At 48.2% G+C, this 14,243-nt stretch overlaps 1 protein-coding gene across 4 annotated transcripts in view; it reads right to left on the bottom strand.

Moving 5' to 3' along the window:
• The window catches only part of SDK1 (sidekick cell adhesion molecule 1), an 826,998-nt gene extending 822,258 nt beyond the window's left edge, over nt 1-4,740 (bottom strand). For all 4 annotated transcript variants that reach the window (XM_067705385.1, XM_067705387.1, XM_067705386.1 and 1 more), the window contains exon 1: nt 4,621-4,740. The gene's annotated coding sequence lies outside the window, so the exon portion shown is untranslated. The remainder of the gene's footprint in view (nt 1-4,620) is intronic.
• Nucleotides 4,741-14,243: the final 9,503 nt, after the last annotated feature.

Below are 14,243 nucleotides of genomic sequence, written 5' to 3'. Positions count from 1 at the left end.
GATAGAATATAAAGGCAACTGGGAGGTAGAATTTAACTACGATATCTTGTTTGATTCCACTCCATCACCTGCTTAACTTTTCAGAGTGACTTTGTTTTACTCCAATATTTGATGACAAAGGAAACTTCCTGTCTAGATATAATCCCAATATATAGCTAAACTTAACTATCGTTAGACAAAATGCATGTTAACAAAAGGTCAGTATCTTATGAACCCCACCTCTCTATTTCCATTTAAAGGACTTATGCATGTACTTGAGTGAGGATAAAAGAACTTTCCAAGTGCTCTTCTAAGAAGTGGTTAGTATGCTCCTAGTGGTCAATTCTGGGGAGTTCAACTCTCCCAAATGACTGCCACAACCCCATTCTAAGTTGCTATTTGACATTTACATTACAAGAAAAAAAATTCTTCAAAAAGAAAAACCAAACTGGCAAGTCATTTTCTTATGGGAGAGGGATAGTTATATGCAGGGGGCTATGCATATTCCTCTGTATTTTCTAAATTGTTTAACCTAATTTTTATTGTTTTACGGTAACAGTAAATTAGGTGACCCGAACCTTGAGGCCATGTAACTCGATACAGCATTTGGAAAACATCAGCCACCATCTTCCCTCTGGTATCGATCAGATTGCTCTCCCTCCCCATATAAAGCCACAGGCTGCATGGGAGACACTCCAGCCCACTGGTTATGAGCATAAACTGTGGATTAGGCAGCCTGCTTTCCAACCTGCTTCCACCACTAGTCCTGAGGCCTCAAGCAAATCAGTTAACAGTCCAGTACCTCAGTTTCCTCTCAGACAAAACGCTACTTGCCCCGCAGGGGTTGTTGTGACGAGTAAATGAGCCTACCTGTAACGCACTTGGTGTGTGGCACATAATAAGGGCTCAGTAAAGGTGAGGTACAGGTGGCCATACGTAAGACTGCAGAGAGGGTGATAATCGCTTATCGTCAGATTTACAAGATGGTTACCAACCAAGTGGCCAGCTGCCATCTGTTAAACATGTAGTGGTCTAATAAAATTTAATAAGTACCTGAACACTTACTAAGTGTAGTACTCTCTATGAAGACTCTCTAGTGAAGCTGCCAGCCTGGAGCTCAAGTTCCACTTGAAACTCAAATTACAAAGATGTGAGGAGAAGGGGATCTAGGGGTAAGAGGAACAGGGGAAACAAACCACTTCAGGGAGAATGGGAAGCAACAAGGGCCCAAAAGGAAGCTAGATTTGTACTGAACCCAATTAGCACTGTTTTGAGATTTCTCCAGCAAACCAGTGGCAGAGCAGCCTAATTAGTAGACCTTACTCAAGGCTGAGATCGGCCCAAGAAGAGGGATCCAGGTAGGAGTCCAGGTCACAGCAAGTCAGGCTAAGGATGACAGAGAATTGGGTGAGATTATGGGATTGGCCAACAAGGATAAAACTGTAACACGAAGATATGAGAATCACATGTGGAGTTTTTAAATGCACAAATTCTCCCTCCAAAGACCTCCAGGTTGGAGGTAGAGCCCAGATGAGTGTATTTTTAAATTGCACTGGCGATGCTGATGCAAACCCCAGACTAGCACAAAGCAGGAGCTCAACGATGTCAGTAGAAATAAATAGAACGAGCGACTGAAAAGCTAATTAAGTCTGGAAGAAATTTCAAAGTTTGAGATCATGATCATTGAACAAGTGAAAATCAGCTCAAAGTGCAGACAGCTCACTGGAATTGGGGGAGTGGGGGGAGGTACACACACTACAGAACCACAAGACCAGCCAGAAACAAGGTTAAAAGGAAAATCAAGTCATGGGATCTTCCGTAAAAAGGATCACAGCACTGGTTCTCAAACTTGGCTGAACACTGGAACCACCTGAGGAGTTCTTAAATCTCCTGCTGCCCAGGTCAAACCGCAAGTCAATTAAAACAAATTCTGGGAATGAGATCCAAGCTCCGCTATTGTTTAGAGCTCCCAGGTGATTCCAATGTGCAAATGTTTGAGAAACACTGGGAAAGAGAGGGTCCAGGAAATGCGCAGGTGAAGGGAATGAGGAAAATCCAGGCAATGGAGCTGGTGGTTCTCCAACTCTGGTGTTATCAGAATCACCTGGAAGCAAGCTGATTTCTTCCACCTGGCTCACTGAAGAACAAAGGGACCTGGCCCTCCACAGGTGCCCCCAATTCCCCAGGTAATTCTGATACACACCGAAGTTGGAGAACCATGGTTCCAAGTGGCTAGAAATAACTCCAAAGGAGAAACTAAGAACTATGAACCACCCCAAGCAGTAACTGAGAGCGTTCCTACCCCCTGCACCTGATGCATACAACCTTAACATGAGGCTGTACTGAACATTACCAGAAGCAATACACCTGTAAAGGTCCAGCAGTAAAGCTAAGGCACCACAGGTCTCACACACATGACACTTGCAACCCTGCCATCCTCCGCCTCAAAAGGCACCTTCTACAACACTCACGTCTGGCTCCTAGTGGACAACACACGGAAAGCATGCATTGCCACCTGCCTTTCACAATTAGAAAGCAATCTAGAAAAGTTACAAACACACTAATAAGCAGAGTATATAATTCAAATTCCTATTACCAGGTAGAAAGAAACCCCAGGACTATTAAAGTTACATTGGGAAGACGTGAACCTGTTTCACATAATGGTCAATCACGCACTCTGCTTATAACTTGGGCTATGTAACTCTATGTAACTTTTACTGGTTTATATTGCACTTATTTTCTCCCAAGATATCATGACCAAGCCTAGCCACATGAAACGCCATTAGAAGGAAACACTTAAAGAGAAATTAGGCATTGCTTCACCTAGCTACATAGTAATATAGTACTTATGACCAGTTCCAACCAAGTGGTAGGTATTCCATTTAGAACGTTACATTTTATCTAATAAGATTCAAGAGAATACTTCCCCATGCATAGGACCAACTCATCATCCCATCAGAAATCTCTATAGCAGCACCAGAATTTTCATTTCAAGATACATGAGCTTTTGTCAAATAGTGACATCTCCCCTGTAACATGAATTTTCAATATAATATAAAAATGATGGATACATTACGCATTTCACAGAGAACAGAAACCTGTCAATGAATTTAGAACTTGTTACAACCTATTTGAAATTTTACACTAAAAGATCTGTTCATTCTGTAAACCATGTAAATGTAAAACAGGTACCCATGCTTTATACTGGTAACAGGGAATAAAATACTCCTGGCTAACAAAGTTTGTTGCCTTAGTACTTTTTTAAAATTAATTTTCATTAACACTACAATCGTAAAAAGCAACAAGCAGGACAGCCTTCAAACTGATAGAAAGTTGAAATCTGCATAATATACTTCAAAACAAAGCCACATTTTTTCCCCCACCATTTGAATTTGTGCACTAATCTTTAGATGTATAAATGTACAGGGCTTATTGCAAAGTGCAAGTCACTGTTTTAGAAAAAAACAAAACAGGAAAACTTAATAAACACCCTTTTCTATCTTAAAGGTCATCCCTAAGTGATTCAGATTTCTTCACTTGAACCTGGCTTCTCTGGCAATCTACAGATCCCATTTTACAAAACGACTTAATGCTTTTCTACCAAAGTCTGCCATTAAGCAAAAAAGCACAAATAAGCGAAACGAAAATTTTCCAAGTAATGGAGGAGAGTTAAATTAACCAGAAATATGGCAATATGTTTCCATGTAGCAGAACATGAAAGCGGGCACTTAGGGAGAGGGCGGGGAGGACCTCAGTGCACATCGATTAGGTTAACACTAACAAAAGAAGGATGAGTTAACTGTTAAACTATCGATGACAGTTTTGAGCTCAGACCTTTAGGATGTTATTCCACTTAAATCGTTATCCGTCGCTACACACACATCACCTTCCCTGGACACTGAACACGGCTAATTTAAGTTTAGGGCTCCCATCTGCCGTCCACCTGTCTCCTTCCATATCCCACGACACTAAATACCACCAAAGCCAATTCCCCTGAAGCTACCCACGCAGGTACACGCATCTTAAAAGACCGCACCAAAAGGACGCGTGGAGCTAGCTACTTCCACCTTTTCGCCGCTTGCTTTCACCTTTATTCTTTCCAGACAAGCAAACTTCAGCGAGGAGGTATGCTCCGAGGCAGGGGGTACGTGCCGGGTCGTTAAAAGAACCCAGATTTCGGGGACAGCTCGGCTCGGGAGAGATGCCACCTCCCTTTTCAAACGGCCATTTGGCACCGGCAGAGGGACAGCACCCACTCAGAGACCAGCACCGACGCAACAGAAACCACAGGGGGCGGAGGGCAAAGCCTAGGGGAGAGGCCGCGGGCACCCAAAGTTCTGCTCTAGCAACGGCCGGGCTCCCCCTGGGGTCAGGCACCGGACCGGAGAGACGCGGGGTCTGGGACACCGGCTCCAAGTGCCCGGCACCTGGAACCCGACGAGAGTCAGCTACTGAGCCCGCAGAGGAGCGGCGGCCTCCCAACTCGGAGGCTCGGCGCCCGGCTCCACTCAGGTCCCGCGAGCGGCACTCGGGCGCGCCTCCCCGCGTCTCCCGCTCCCCGGCCCGCGTCCGCCCAGCTCCCGGCCCCGGTCCGCCCCGCTCCCCGGCCCGCGTCCGCCCCGCTCCCCGGCCCGCGCCTACCTTGAGCCAGCGCCCGGAGCAAGTGCAGCTGCAGCGCCGCGAGCGCCCACCACCCGCGCCGCCGGCCCGTGCTCAACTTTGTCGCTGGCCTCCCGGCGCGCTGCCCCTCGTCCTCGCCGGGGCTCCCGGGCGCCGAGCGGGCTCCCCAGGACCGCCGCCACCGCCGCTCGGGGCCAGGCAGGGACCCCCGCGGCCGCCCCGAGCCCGCCGCGCCGCCGCCGGCCGCCAGCCGCACGCCCCCGGCCATGCCGAGGAGCCGCCGCCCCCGGTCCCGGCCTCGGGCCCCGTGAGTGGGACGGCGGGCGGTGGCCTCCCGGCCGGGCGGCCAAATACGAGGGGCGCCGGGCGCTGAGGGGAGCGGCGGGGGAGAAGTTGTCAGCGGGGAGATGACAACCTGTCACGCCACCCCCACAGCCGGAGCGCCCTGGCCGCGCCGCGTCTCAAGAAGGGTCGGGCGGGCGCTGAGGAGACGCCGCCGCCCCCGCCCCCGCCGCGCGCGGAGGAGAAAGTGCACCCTCCCGCCCGCGCGCCGCCGCTCGCCCGCCGCCGCCGCGCCCCATTCACAGCCCAGCCGCACGCGCCGCCCGCCCGCGCCCGCCGCCGCCGCTGATTGGCCGAGGGGAGGGGGCTAGCGGGCCCCCCCCACGTCCCGCCCCCACGCCCTCGACTGTTTTCAAACTCGCCGCGCCCGCCCGCCTGGAATTTCGCGCCGGGCCCCGGCCTCGACTCGGGCGGCTTCCCGCGCCGGCTGCGCCCCCTAGGGACGTGCGGCGGGCACTGCAGGCCGGCGCCGGCTCGGCACGCGAGCCCCTAGCGGCTCCCGCTGGGGCGGCTGCGGCCTCGCCCCGCCCAGCAGTGCCGGCGCGCAGGTGGGCTCGCACGTGCGGCCGAGGGCCCGGCGGACTGCAGGCTGCGGGCGGGGGCTACTGGGCGCGCCCCTCCCGGCGCCCTGGCCCGCCCTCCCCGCCGCCCGCGGGGGCCGCCCCTCCCACCGGCAGGCTCCGTGTTCGCGTGGTTATGCGCCAAGTTGCGGGGATTGCAAACGAGAAACACGCCTGATCGGGTTTTCAATTCCCAACAACAAAAGGCACCTGTGGGTGCAGATACGCAGCCTGTTGAGAGGAGTGGACGCAGGCTTTGTAGGGGCGTCCAAGGTCATGGGTGGCCTGCGGGGAGCACAGCGCCGGCCGCTTCATACCGTGGGGTGGGCCGGTCCCCTAGGGGATGGGTGCACTAGGGGAAGCGTCCCCTAGGGGGAGGGTCTCATGGGGGGTGTCTCCTGGGGTGTGTCCCCTAGGGGAAGGGTCTCCTAGGAGAAGGGTCCCCTAGGGGGAGGGTCTTCTAGGGGGAGGATCCCCTGGGGGAGGGTCTTCTAGGAGGTGGATCTCCCGGTGGGAAGAGTCTCCTGGCGCAGGGCCTGGGGCCTCCGCGAAGGGCAGTGGACGCGGTCGCCGGAGCTCAGCAGCATGTGGTAAGCATTAGCGGAGTTTATGGAGTGAACTAAGCGCTCTGGAGGCTGGGAGGCCAGCATTTTTGTGGGAGGAGGGCCTGGAAGGTGACACACAGTCTGACCCTGGGGCGTGTGATAATTGAGTGAGATCACTAAGTGGTGATGGCAGCGGGTCAGGGCGTGCGCCTCGCTCAGCGCTGGCTCCCCAGGAAGCACTGGGTGCCGGTTTGCTGTTACTCCGTTTATTGCCCCAGGCGGGAGAGTGGACGGCGGGTCACTGTGGCCCGAGGTTCCTGAGTGGGAGCTAGCTCCCGCTTCCAGAGCACCTACTGTGCGCTACCCAACCTCTGCTAAGTCTGAACAATGACCCTATAAAGGAAAGATGAGGAAAGATGGGGAAACTGAGGACCGAGGACAGCAGCCGGTTGGAGGAGGTGGATTCTGAACTGGATCTGACCCCAGGGCCTGCCCTCTGCCTGCTTCCCACACCATGCCAGGAGGGTGGGAAGTGACATGCAACCCAAAGCCAGCGTATTTTCTGGGACCGTATCGCACCAACTCCAACAGCACAGCAGAGCCCTGTGGGCCAGTGGTGTCCTAAGGACACGTGGACGAGGGGGCGGGGGGAGGGGTCTTGCAGTTTCCCCGGCAGCAGCCCTTGGCCTCTTCTAACTCGCAGGGTTATATGCGAGTCTAGAGGGGGAAATGAGCCATGCCTACCGTGTGTTGAACCCTCCTGTGGGCCAGCCCTGTGCGGTAGCATCACACTCATCCCCACCCCACCCCTGCTGTGTGAAAGGGGCTGTCCCACGTGCAGTGGGGGGAAACAGGACAAAAGGGTGAGGTGGCTTCACTGCTGAGCACCTCTGCTTTGGTCAGAGATGGGGGTGAGGCACCAGTGGAGCGGATGAGGGTTTTGACATCTTAGCTCCACTCTTTCTAGTTGTGAAATCTGGGCAAATTGCTGGCTCTATGTTCCTGTAAAAAAATTAGGAATAATTCCCACCTCACAGGGTAGTTGCAAAGGAGTGAGGTAATTCACACTCAATAAATGCTAGTTTCCCTTTCCTCATACCACCTGGTTATGAAGCAAACTACCCTTGCTATGCCCACCAGTTGAGTCCAGTCCACATTTAACCTTTTCCTTTCATCTAGCAATATATGCCCATTACTTTCCTTGCAAATGGCAAGCCATGCCCACATACCCTTACAGCATAGGCATGAATATGGCTCAAGCAACTTCTTGATATCAGGACACTCAAAAAATGCCCGGAGCCTCTTTTGCTGGGATTGATTTTGCAGTTCAGAGAAACCTTTATGGAAACTTGCCTGGAAATTGGAAAGCCAAGCCAGTATGCTGTAGGTTGTCAGAGAAGCATTGACATCACCGTTACTCCGAAAGGTCTGGAGACACCTCTGGGAAATTTTTTATTCCAATATCATCTTGGGTAAGTGAGGCTCTAATGGTGTCTCATTTTACAGTTGAAGGAACCAAGCCAGGGAAGTTTAATAGATGCAAAGTAGCTGTGATAAACCAGAGCAGGAATCCAGCTCTCCTGAGTGCAGTTCTAAGACTTCTTCCACACCAGATGGTGTTGCCTCTTACATGACCCATTAGGTTACTGTCTTAGGGAGTATATGTGGACTGTAGGTATTCTTTCTCAAAAAAATAATACAGAGAAACCCCTTTTTAATGCTGGGAGAGGAGGTAGCCAGCACAGAGCTGGAATATTTCTGCCCAAAAGGCCCAGTTAATTTCTCAGTTTAATTTTATCCAGCCCAACAAGAAGGTCTCAAGAAGTGAACATTTTATACATGTTTAAAAATCTTTAGCCGTATACGTATTTTAAAGGGCCATGAAGTGGAGGCATGTTACTCCATGAAAGCAGTCATTTTTCTTTCAAAAATGAGCTATAGTGGTTTACTATTTTCCAGAACAAGAAGTTAGGGTTTCCCCTGCTTGCTTAGAGAAGAGGTTTTCAAAACAAATGATAATTTAAGTGGAGTTAGGACTGCTCACTGAGACCGGCCGATGTTTTCCAGTCTTCATAAATAAAAGCTCCTCCAGGTGTGGTCCATGGTCCATCAGCCTCACCTGGGAGCTGGTGAGAAATGCAAAGTCTCAGTCCCTTCCTGGACCTACTGCATCAGAATCTACAGTTTAACAAGATCTCCAAGTGATTCACATGTAAATTAAAGTTTGAGAATCACTCCCTGTCTCTTGGGAATTCAATAAACATGATGAATACGGCTCTCTTTATCTTCCTATATTCCTTCTTTGCTTCCTCTGTCCTTTCTCTTCCTTCTTCTTTTGCCCATAATGGGCCATGAAATAAAAGGGAAGCTTTTTTTAAAGATGGAATTATAATTTTACTTTTTATTTTAAAAGGAAAATATGCATCTTCCTAGAACATTAATAACCTCAACTGTATACAAATTAAAAACCAAAAAACACTCATGGCACCGTGAAAAAAAAAAGTCAAGGGAAACAAACAACAGACTCTATACAAATGGCTTTTATAAGTCAGTATGAAAAATTGATGAACAATTCGTAATATAAAGTCGGGCAAAGCACATGAACAGGCAAGTCTGGGAGAAACACAAAGTGAAAATCAATGTTTGAAGAGTGCCCAAAGAAATGAAAAATTAGAGTAATAGGGCTTATAACAATGTTAGAGGACTGATAACGGCAAGTGTTGGTGAAGGTATGTGAAAATGGGTGCCCGTGTCATGGGTGGAAATATAAATTAAACAGCCTTTCTGGAGAGAACCCTGCAATCTTTAGCTAAACTTTAAATAAGAATTGTCTTTGGTCAAGACATTCCACCTCACAAATGCACAAGTGTGTGTTTAAGGTTGTCCATTGCAGCATTGTTAATAACAGCAAAACTGGAAAGCAACCTAATCCCCATCCGGGAAGGTTAAGTACAATACAGTACATCCACACAATAACATCCCACGTGACTGTTAAAAACATGAAGAAAAGTATCAGTACAGAAATGTCCACAATATTCAGTTAAGTGTTCTCTTATAAGGTTCTAAAACAAGTATAAATAGAATAATCCCTTTTATGTTCATTTTATTTTTTTTCTGAAAGGATGAATGCCAAACTTTAATAAGTTTCCTTTAGGGGTTATGGAATTATATGATTTTCTCTACTTTAAAATTTATCAAATGTGAATATATATTTCATAATAAATAAAGAGCTTAGTTTTTAAAAGCAGAAGGTGATGAGCCCAAGTCATTTCTTTCCTATCATTCATTAAGAAATGTCCCTCATGGGTTCTCAGTGGCTCTTCTGAGAAAAATATTCCCCGATCCTATTAGAGGCTGTAACATACAGCAGGAACTTCTCTGCAAGGGGATACCGTGCCCATCCACGTGCAAATCAAGGCAAAGATCAAGGGGATTCCTTACATCTGGTTTCCATGGTCTTCTGACAGACACCCTCTGAATGTCTTAGTATCACTGGAAAATCTCCACCACCTGCTTATCCTACCCTCACCCTCACCTTTGTTCCGTTGCCTAGCAACCCATTAACAAACCACCAGGTGCTGCCTTTGATCCCTACAGGGCGTGTGCTTTGGTTACCTTAGAGCCTACCCAGTTTCCTGAGAATCTGTTCAGAGACTAAACTCTCTCATGAAATGCCCCTATTAAGAAAGCAGCAATGGGCTTCCCTGGTGGCGCAGTGGTTGAGAGTCCGCCTACCGATTCAGGGGACATGGGTTGGTGTCCCCGTCCGGGAAGATCCCACATGCCGCGGAGCGGCTGGACCCGTGAGCCATGGCCGCTGAGCCTGCGCGTCCGGAGCCTGTGCTCCGCAACGGGAGAGGCCACGGCAGTGAGAGGCCCGCGTACCGCAAAAAAAAAAAAAAAAGAAAGAAAGAAAAGAAAGTGGCAAAGAAGAGAGGTACCAGAAATTTACCAAGCCTCCAAAAAACTTCTACCAGCCTTCTTTAAGAGTAATTGTCCTTCACTTTTCAGACTGCTTTAAATTGTATGAAGCAGAAGTTCTTAATGTGTGGTCCCAAACCAGCATCATTATCATCACCTGGTTGCAAATGCAAATTCTGGGGCATCATCCCAGACTACAGGATCAAACTCCAATCAGAATCTCTGGGGGTGAGCCCAGCAGGCTGTGTTTTCACAAGCTCTCCAGGTGATGCTGGTGCAGGCTCAAGTTGGAGACCCCCTGGAAAGTAATTCCATCCATTCTTACTTCTCAACAAGTATTTATTAAATTCCTGATTTGTGCCAGCCCCAGTGTTAGGCAAGAGAGAAACAAACAATTACAGTAATTGTATGATAAGCGAAAGCACTTAAGGGAACAGCTGAGAAAAGAAGATCTCACCACCTTGGAGAATCAGGGAAAATTTTCCAGGGGAAGGCAAGTCTAAATGTAGACCTGAAGGAGAAGTGGGAATTGAATCAACAGCGAGGAGAAGAAGGAAGGGCGTTCCAGGCAGAGGGAGCACCACGTGCAGAAGCCCAGAGTGTGAACTTCAGCATGAGAACAACGAACATCTACTGAAGGTTTGTAACAGGCAACTACGTAATCAGATACATTTTTAGAAATATCATTCAGGCGGTGGGTTGGATTGGAGTGGGGCAAGATTGGAAGCCAGGAGACCTGCAAGGAGACAGTTGCAGCAATTGAAATAGGAAGTGACGGTGACAGTTGGGATGGGAGAGAAGAGGCAGATAAAGGAACTATTTAGAAGGTAGGATCCGTACTTGAGAAAGGGAGGTGTCAAAGATGACACCTGTTTTCTGGCTTGGGCAGCTAGAAAAACAGCCTTTTGCTTCTTAAGAGAGTGACGAACACAGGTGGAGGAACAGAATTGCAGGGATGAAGGTGGGAGGAACACCTGATTCAATTCTATCTGTTAGATACGAGATGTCTGTGGGACATCTTCACACAGATACGATCACTAGACACATGGATTTGGGCAGTAAAACTGAGAAGGAGGGAACAGAGGTAGGGGGAAAGGCAGGAGAAGTTGGTGGTGTCCGAGTGACGGGGAGACGGGTGACTTCATGGAATCAACAATGGCAAAGACGACTGAGTGTCCAGAAGCTCAGTGATCCCTGGATGTAGTGACAAGGATGTTCTCCCAGACCTGTGACAGCAGTTTCACTGGGAGCCCGTGCCAGCCCCAGGTGGTAGAGGAGTGAGTGGGGGATGGAGGTGACATTTTCAAAGGGTTTAGTGCGAAGGTGCGGGCAGAAAATGGCAAGAAGATTTGGGCTTGGGGGAAGTTTCTTTTCTGTAGAAAGGGAGACCCAGGAGGAAGGAGTGGTAATCAATAGCTCAGGGTCCTGAAGATCCCTGGGAATGTCCTGGCAAGTGAAGGTTTGATCTTATACAGGGAAGGGTCATCCAGTCCACTGTAAATGGAGGCTGGGGACAGGGGCAGTGGGCACAGCCTACTTGGTGAGCAGTTGGAGAAAGTTAAGGAAGATACAGTTGATATCTTCTCTCTCTCTCTCTCTCTCTCTCATCACTCTCTTCAACAGGGGACCTAGTTATTTTAGGGATGGAAAGAGGAGGGAATTGGCCGACTTTGAGAGTACAGAGTGTAGGAATTTTGAGATATTTACCTTGGAGAAAGGGAGAGATTTTAGCAACAGATTCAATAGACATCTTTCCACCTGGTTTTCACATAAGCACTATATTTAATCCTCACAACAATCCGTGTGTGATAGGAAATGTGTTTCTGCACTTTACTGAGGCCAAGTAAACTTAAATCATTTGCCCCGGGGTACCCAGCCAGGTTCAAATCCCAGATCTGGGATTTGAACCTATGTCCTGATGCTGTTTCCTGCTTTGGGGGCAGGCAGGACAAATACTGTACAGACAGCATCATGAAAACTGATTAGAGGGGACCTTAAAGGGCATCTTGTTTAAAAGAGGAAGTTTTAAGTCAAATAAGAGAAAGCTCTTAAATCCCTCTGGGAAAGAGGCATGGAAGTGATGGAATCTCAGAGCTGAATGGGAGAGTTGGAACTGACCTTAACACATATTAAGTCGAGTCGTCTGCCCAAGGGACTCAGTGCTTCTCTGTCAACCCACAGGATTATTCCATTTGGAGAAAGCTCTGCTTACTAGTCTCACTTGCCCTGAATTGTAATCAGCCTTTCTGTGATGTCCATCTGCTGGTCCTTGTTCTGCACTCGGGAGCTCTATGCAAGTGTCACTGTTTTCTCTCCCTGGTGCCCCAAGATGTGTGTGGTTCACATAAACAATAAACATTTGTTAAAGAGTAAATAGCGGAAGGAGTTCTGGACTGAAAATTGTGAAGGCTGGATTTTAGTCGAGTTCCATCATTTACCAGTGGAATAACTTCAAATATGTCACAGTCCCTCTTTTGGCTTCAGTGTCGTTGTCCCAAAATGTGGTATAAAAAAATCACTTTGCTCACAGGTTCTGAGGGTGAGGAAGTTAATCAGGGTACAGCTGGGAAATGGCTGGGGACTGGAATCATCTGGAACTTCTTCACTCGACGTCTTGTACCTGAGTCGGGATTACGTGCAGGCTGAGCTCAGTTGGGTGTGTTAACCAGACTGCATACATGTGGCTCCTCCGTAGGACTTGGGCTTCCTCACAACCTGGCAGCTGGCTTCCAAGAGGGAGCATCTGAGAGCACGTGTCTGGAAGCTGCATGACCTCTTATGACCTAGCCTTGGAAGGCATGCAGCATCACTTCCCTTGCACTCTATTGGTTGAGATTCACTAAGCCCTGTCCAGATTCAAGAGGAGGGGGAATTAGATGCTCCCTCTTTTTTTTTAACATCTTTATTGGAGTATAATTGCTTTACAATGGTGTGTTAGTTTCTGCTTTATAACAAAGTGAATCAGTTATACATATACATATGTTCCCATATCTCTTCCCTCTGACGCTCCCTCTTGATGGCGGTGGTGGCAGGGGTGGGGCGGGCGGGGAGTCACACTGCAGAAGAGTAGGCAAGATGGGAAATACTGTTGTAGCCATTTGGGACAATACAGTCTGCCAGAGATAATCCCTGAGGACTCTGGGAGATACTTGGAAAACAGGTACTTCGCAGGGTCAGAAGTCCTGCCTTAGAAAGCCGTGCTTCAGGTTAGAAATACACAGCCCTCCACATCAACCATTCCTTCTACTACTAGCCATTATGCGTCCCCCCAAAATTCATACATGAAGCCCTAACATCCAGTACCTTAGAATGCGACCATACTTGAGAATAAGGCTTTTAAAGAGGTAATTAAGTTAAAATGAGGTCATTAGGGCAGGCCCTATTCCAATCTGACTGGTGTCCTTATAAGAAGTGGAAATTTGGACACACAAAGAGAAACCTGGCATGCACACACAGAAGGAAGACCATGTGAAGGGGTAGCAAGTGGGCAGCCATCTGCAAGCCAAGGAGAGAGACTTCGGAAGGAGGCTGCCAACGCCATGATCTTGGACTCCTGGCCTCCAGAACTGTGAGAAGATTCAATTCTGTTGTCTAAGTCACCCAACCTGGTGTTTTGTCATGGCAGTCCTAGCAAACTGATACAGTGAATGACTAGGTGTCACGGCTACGGGCACAGTCCTGCTTCAGAGACATCATTGCCCACCTGTGCTCCTCGACATCTCAGCCCCAAATGGGACATTTATTATGTGTTTTTACCTTTCACTCTCCTGTGTTCTATTCAGTTAGGAAGTGAAGCTCAGAGTTGATCAACTCCATCATTCTGAAAAGTTATTAAATGAAGGAGGTGCATGACTGCAGGGTCGCCTAGAGATTATGGAAAGTACTTTGGTGATACATGTGTATGAAAATCCTTGAGAGAGTTCATATTCTTTGGCCCAAGATTACATTCCAGTAAATATATCTTTAAAATAATTGAAAATGCTGAGATTCATGCACAAAGAATGCTTATCTTGGCATTGTTTGCAAAAAAAATCAGAAGCACCCTAAATGTCTGAAAGTAGAAATTATTATACATTATGGCTTATCTACTTCGTGGGATACTGTGAAATTGTTAGATCTATATTTTCAAAGAATATTTAATGACATGGGAAAATGGTCAGGATACGTGGGGGAAATTGTTTATGTCATTTTTCTTTCTTTCTTTTTAAATGTGGAAAACACGGGTATACTTTGGATGGATGGATGGATGGCTGTAAAGACAGATAAATACTAAAAA

Source organism: Pseudorca crassidens, chromosome 15, assembly GCF_039906515.1.
Source record: "Pseudorca crassidens isolate mPseCra1 chromosome 15, mPseCra1.hap1, whole genome shotgun sequence".
In the NCBI taxonomy this organism is placed as follows: domain Eukaryota; kingdom Metazoa; phylum Chordata; class Mammalia; order Artiodactyla; family Delphinidae; genus Pseudorca; species Pseudorca crassidens.
The sequence above is the reverse complement of the archived record's forward strand: the minus strand, read 5'-3'. Positions and strand labels throughout refer to the sequence as shown.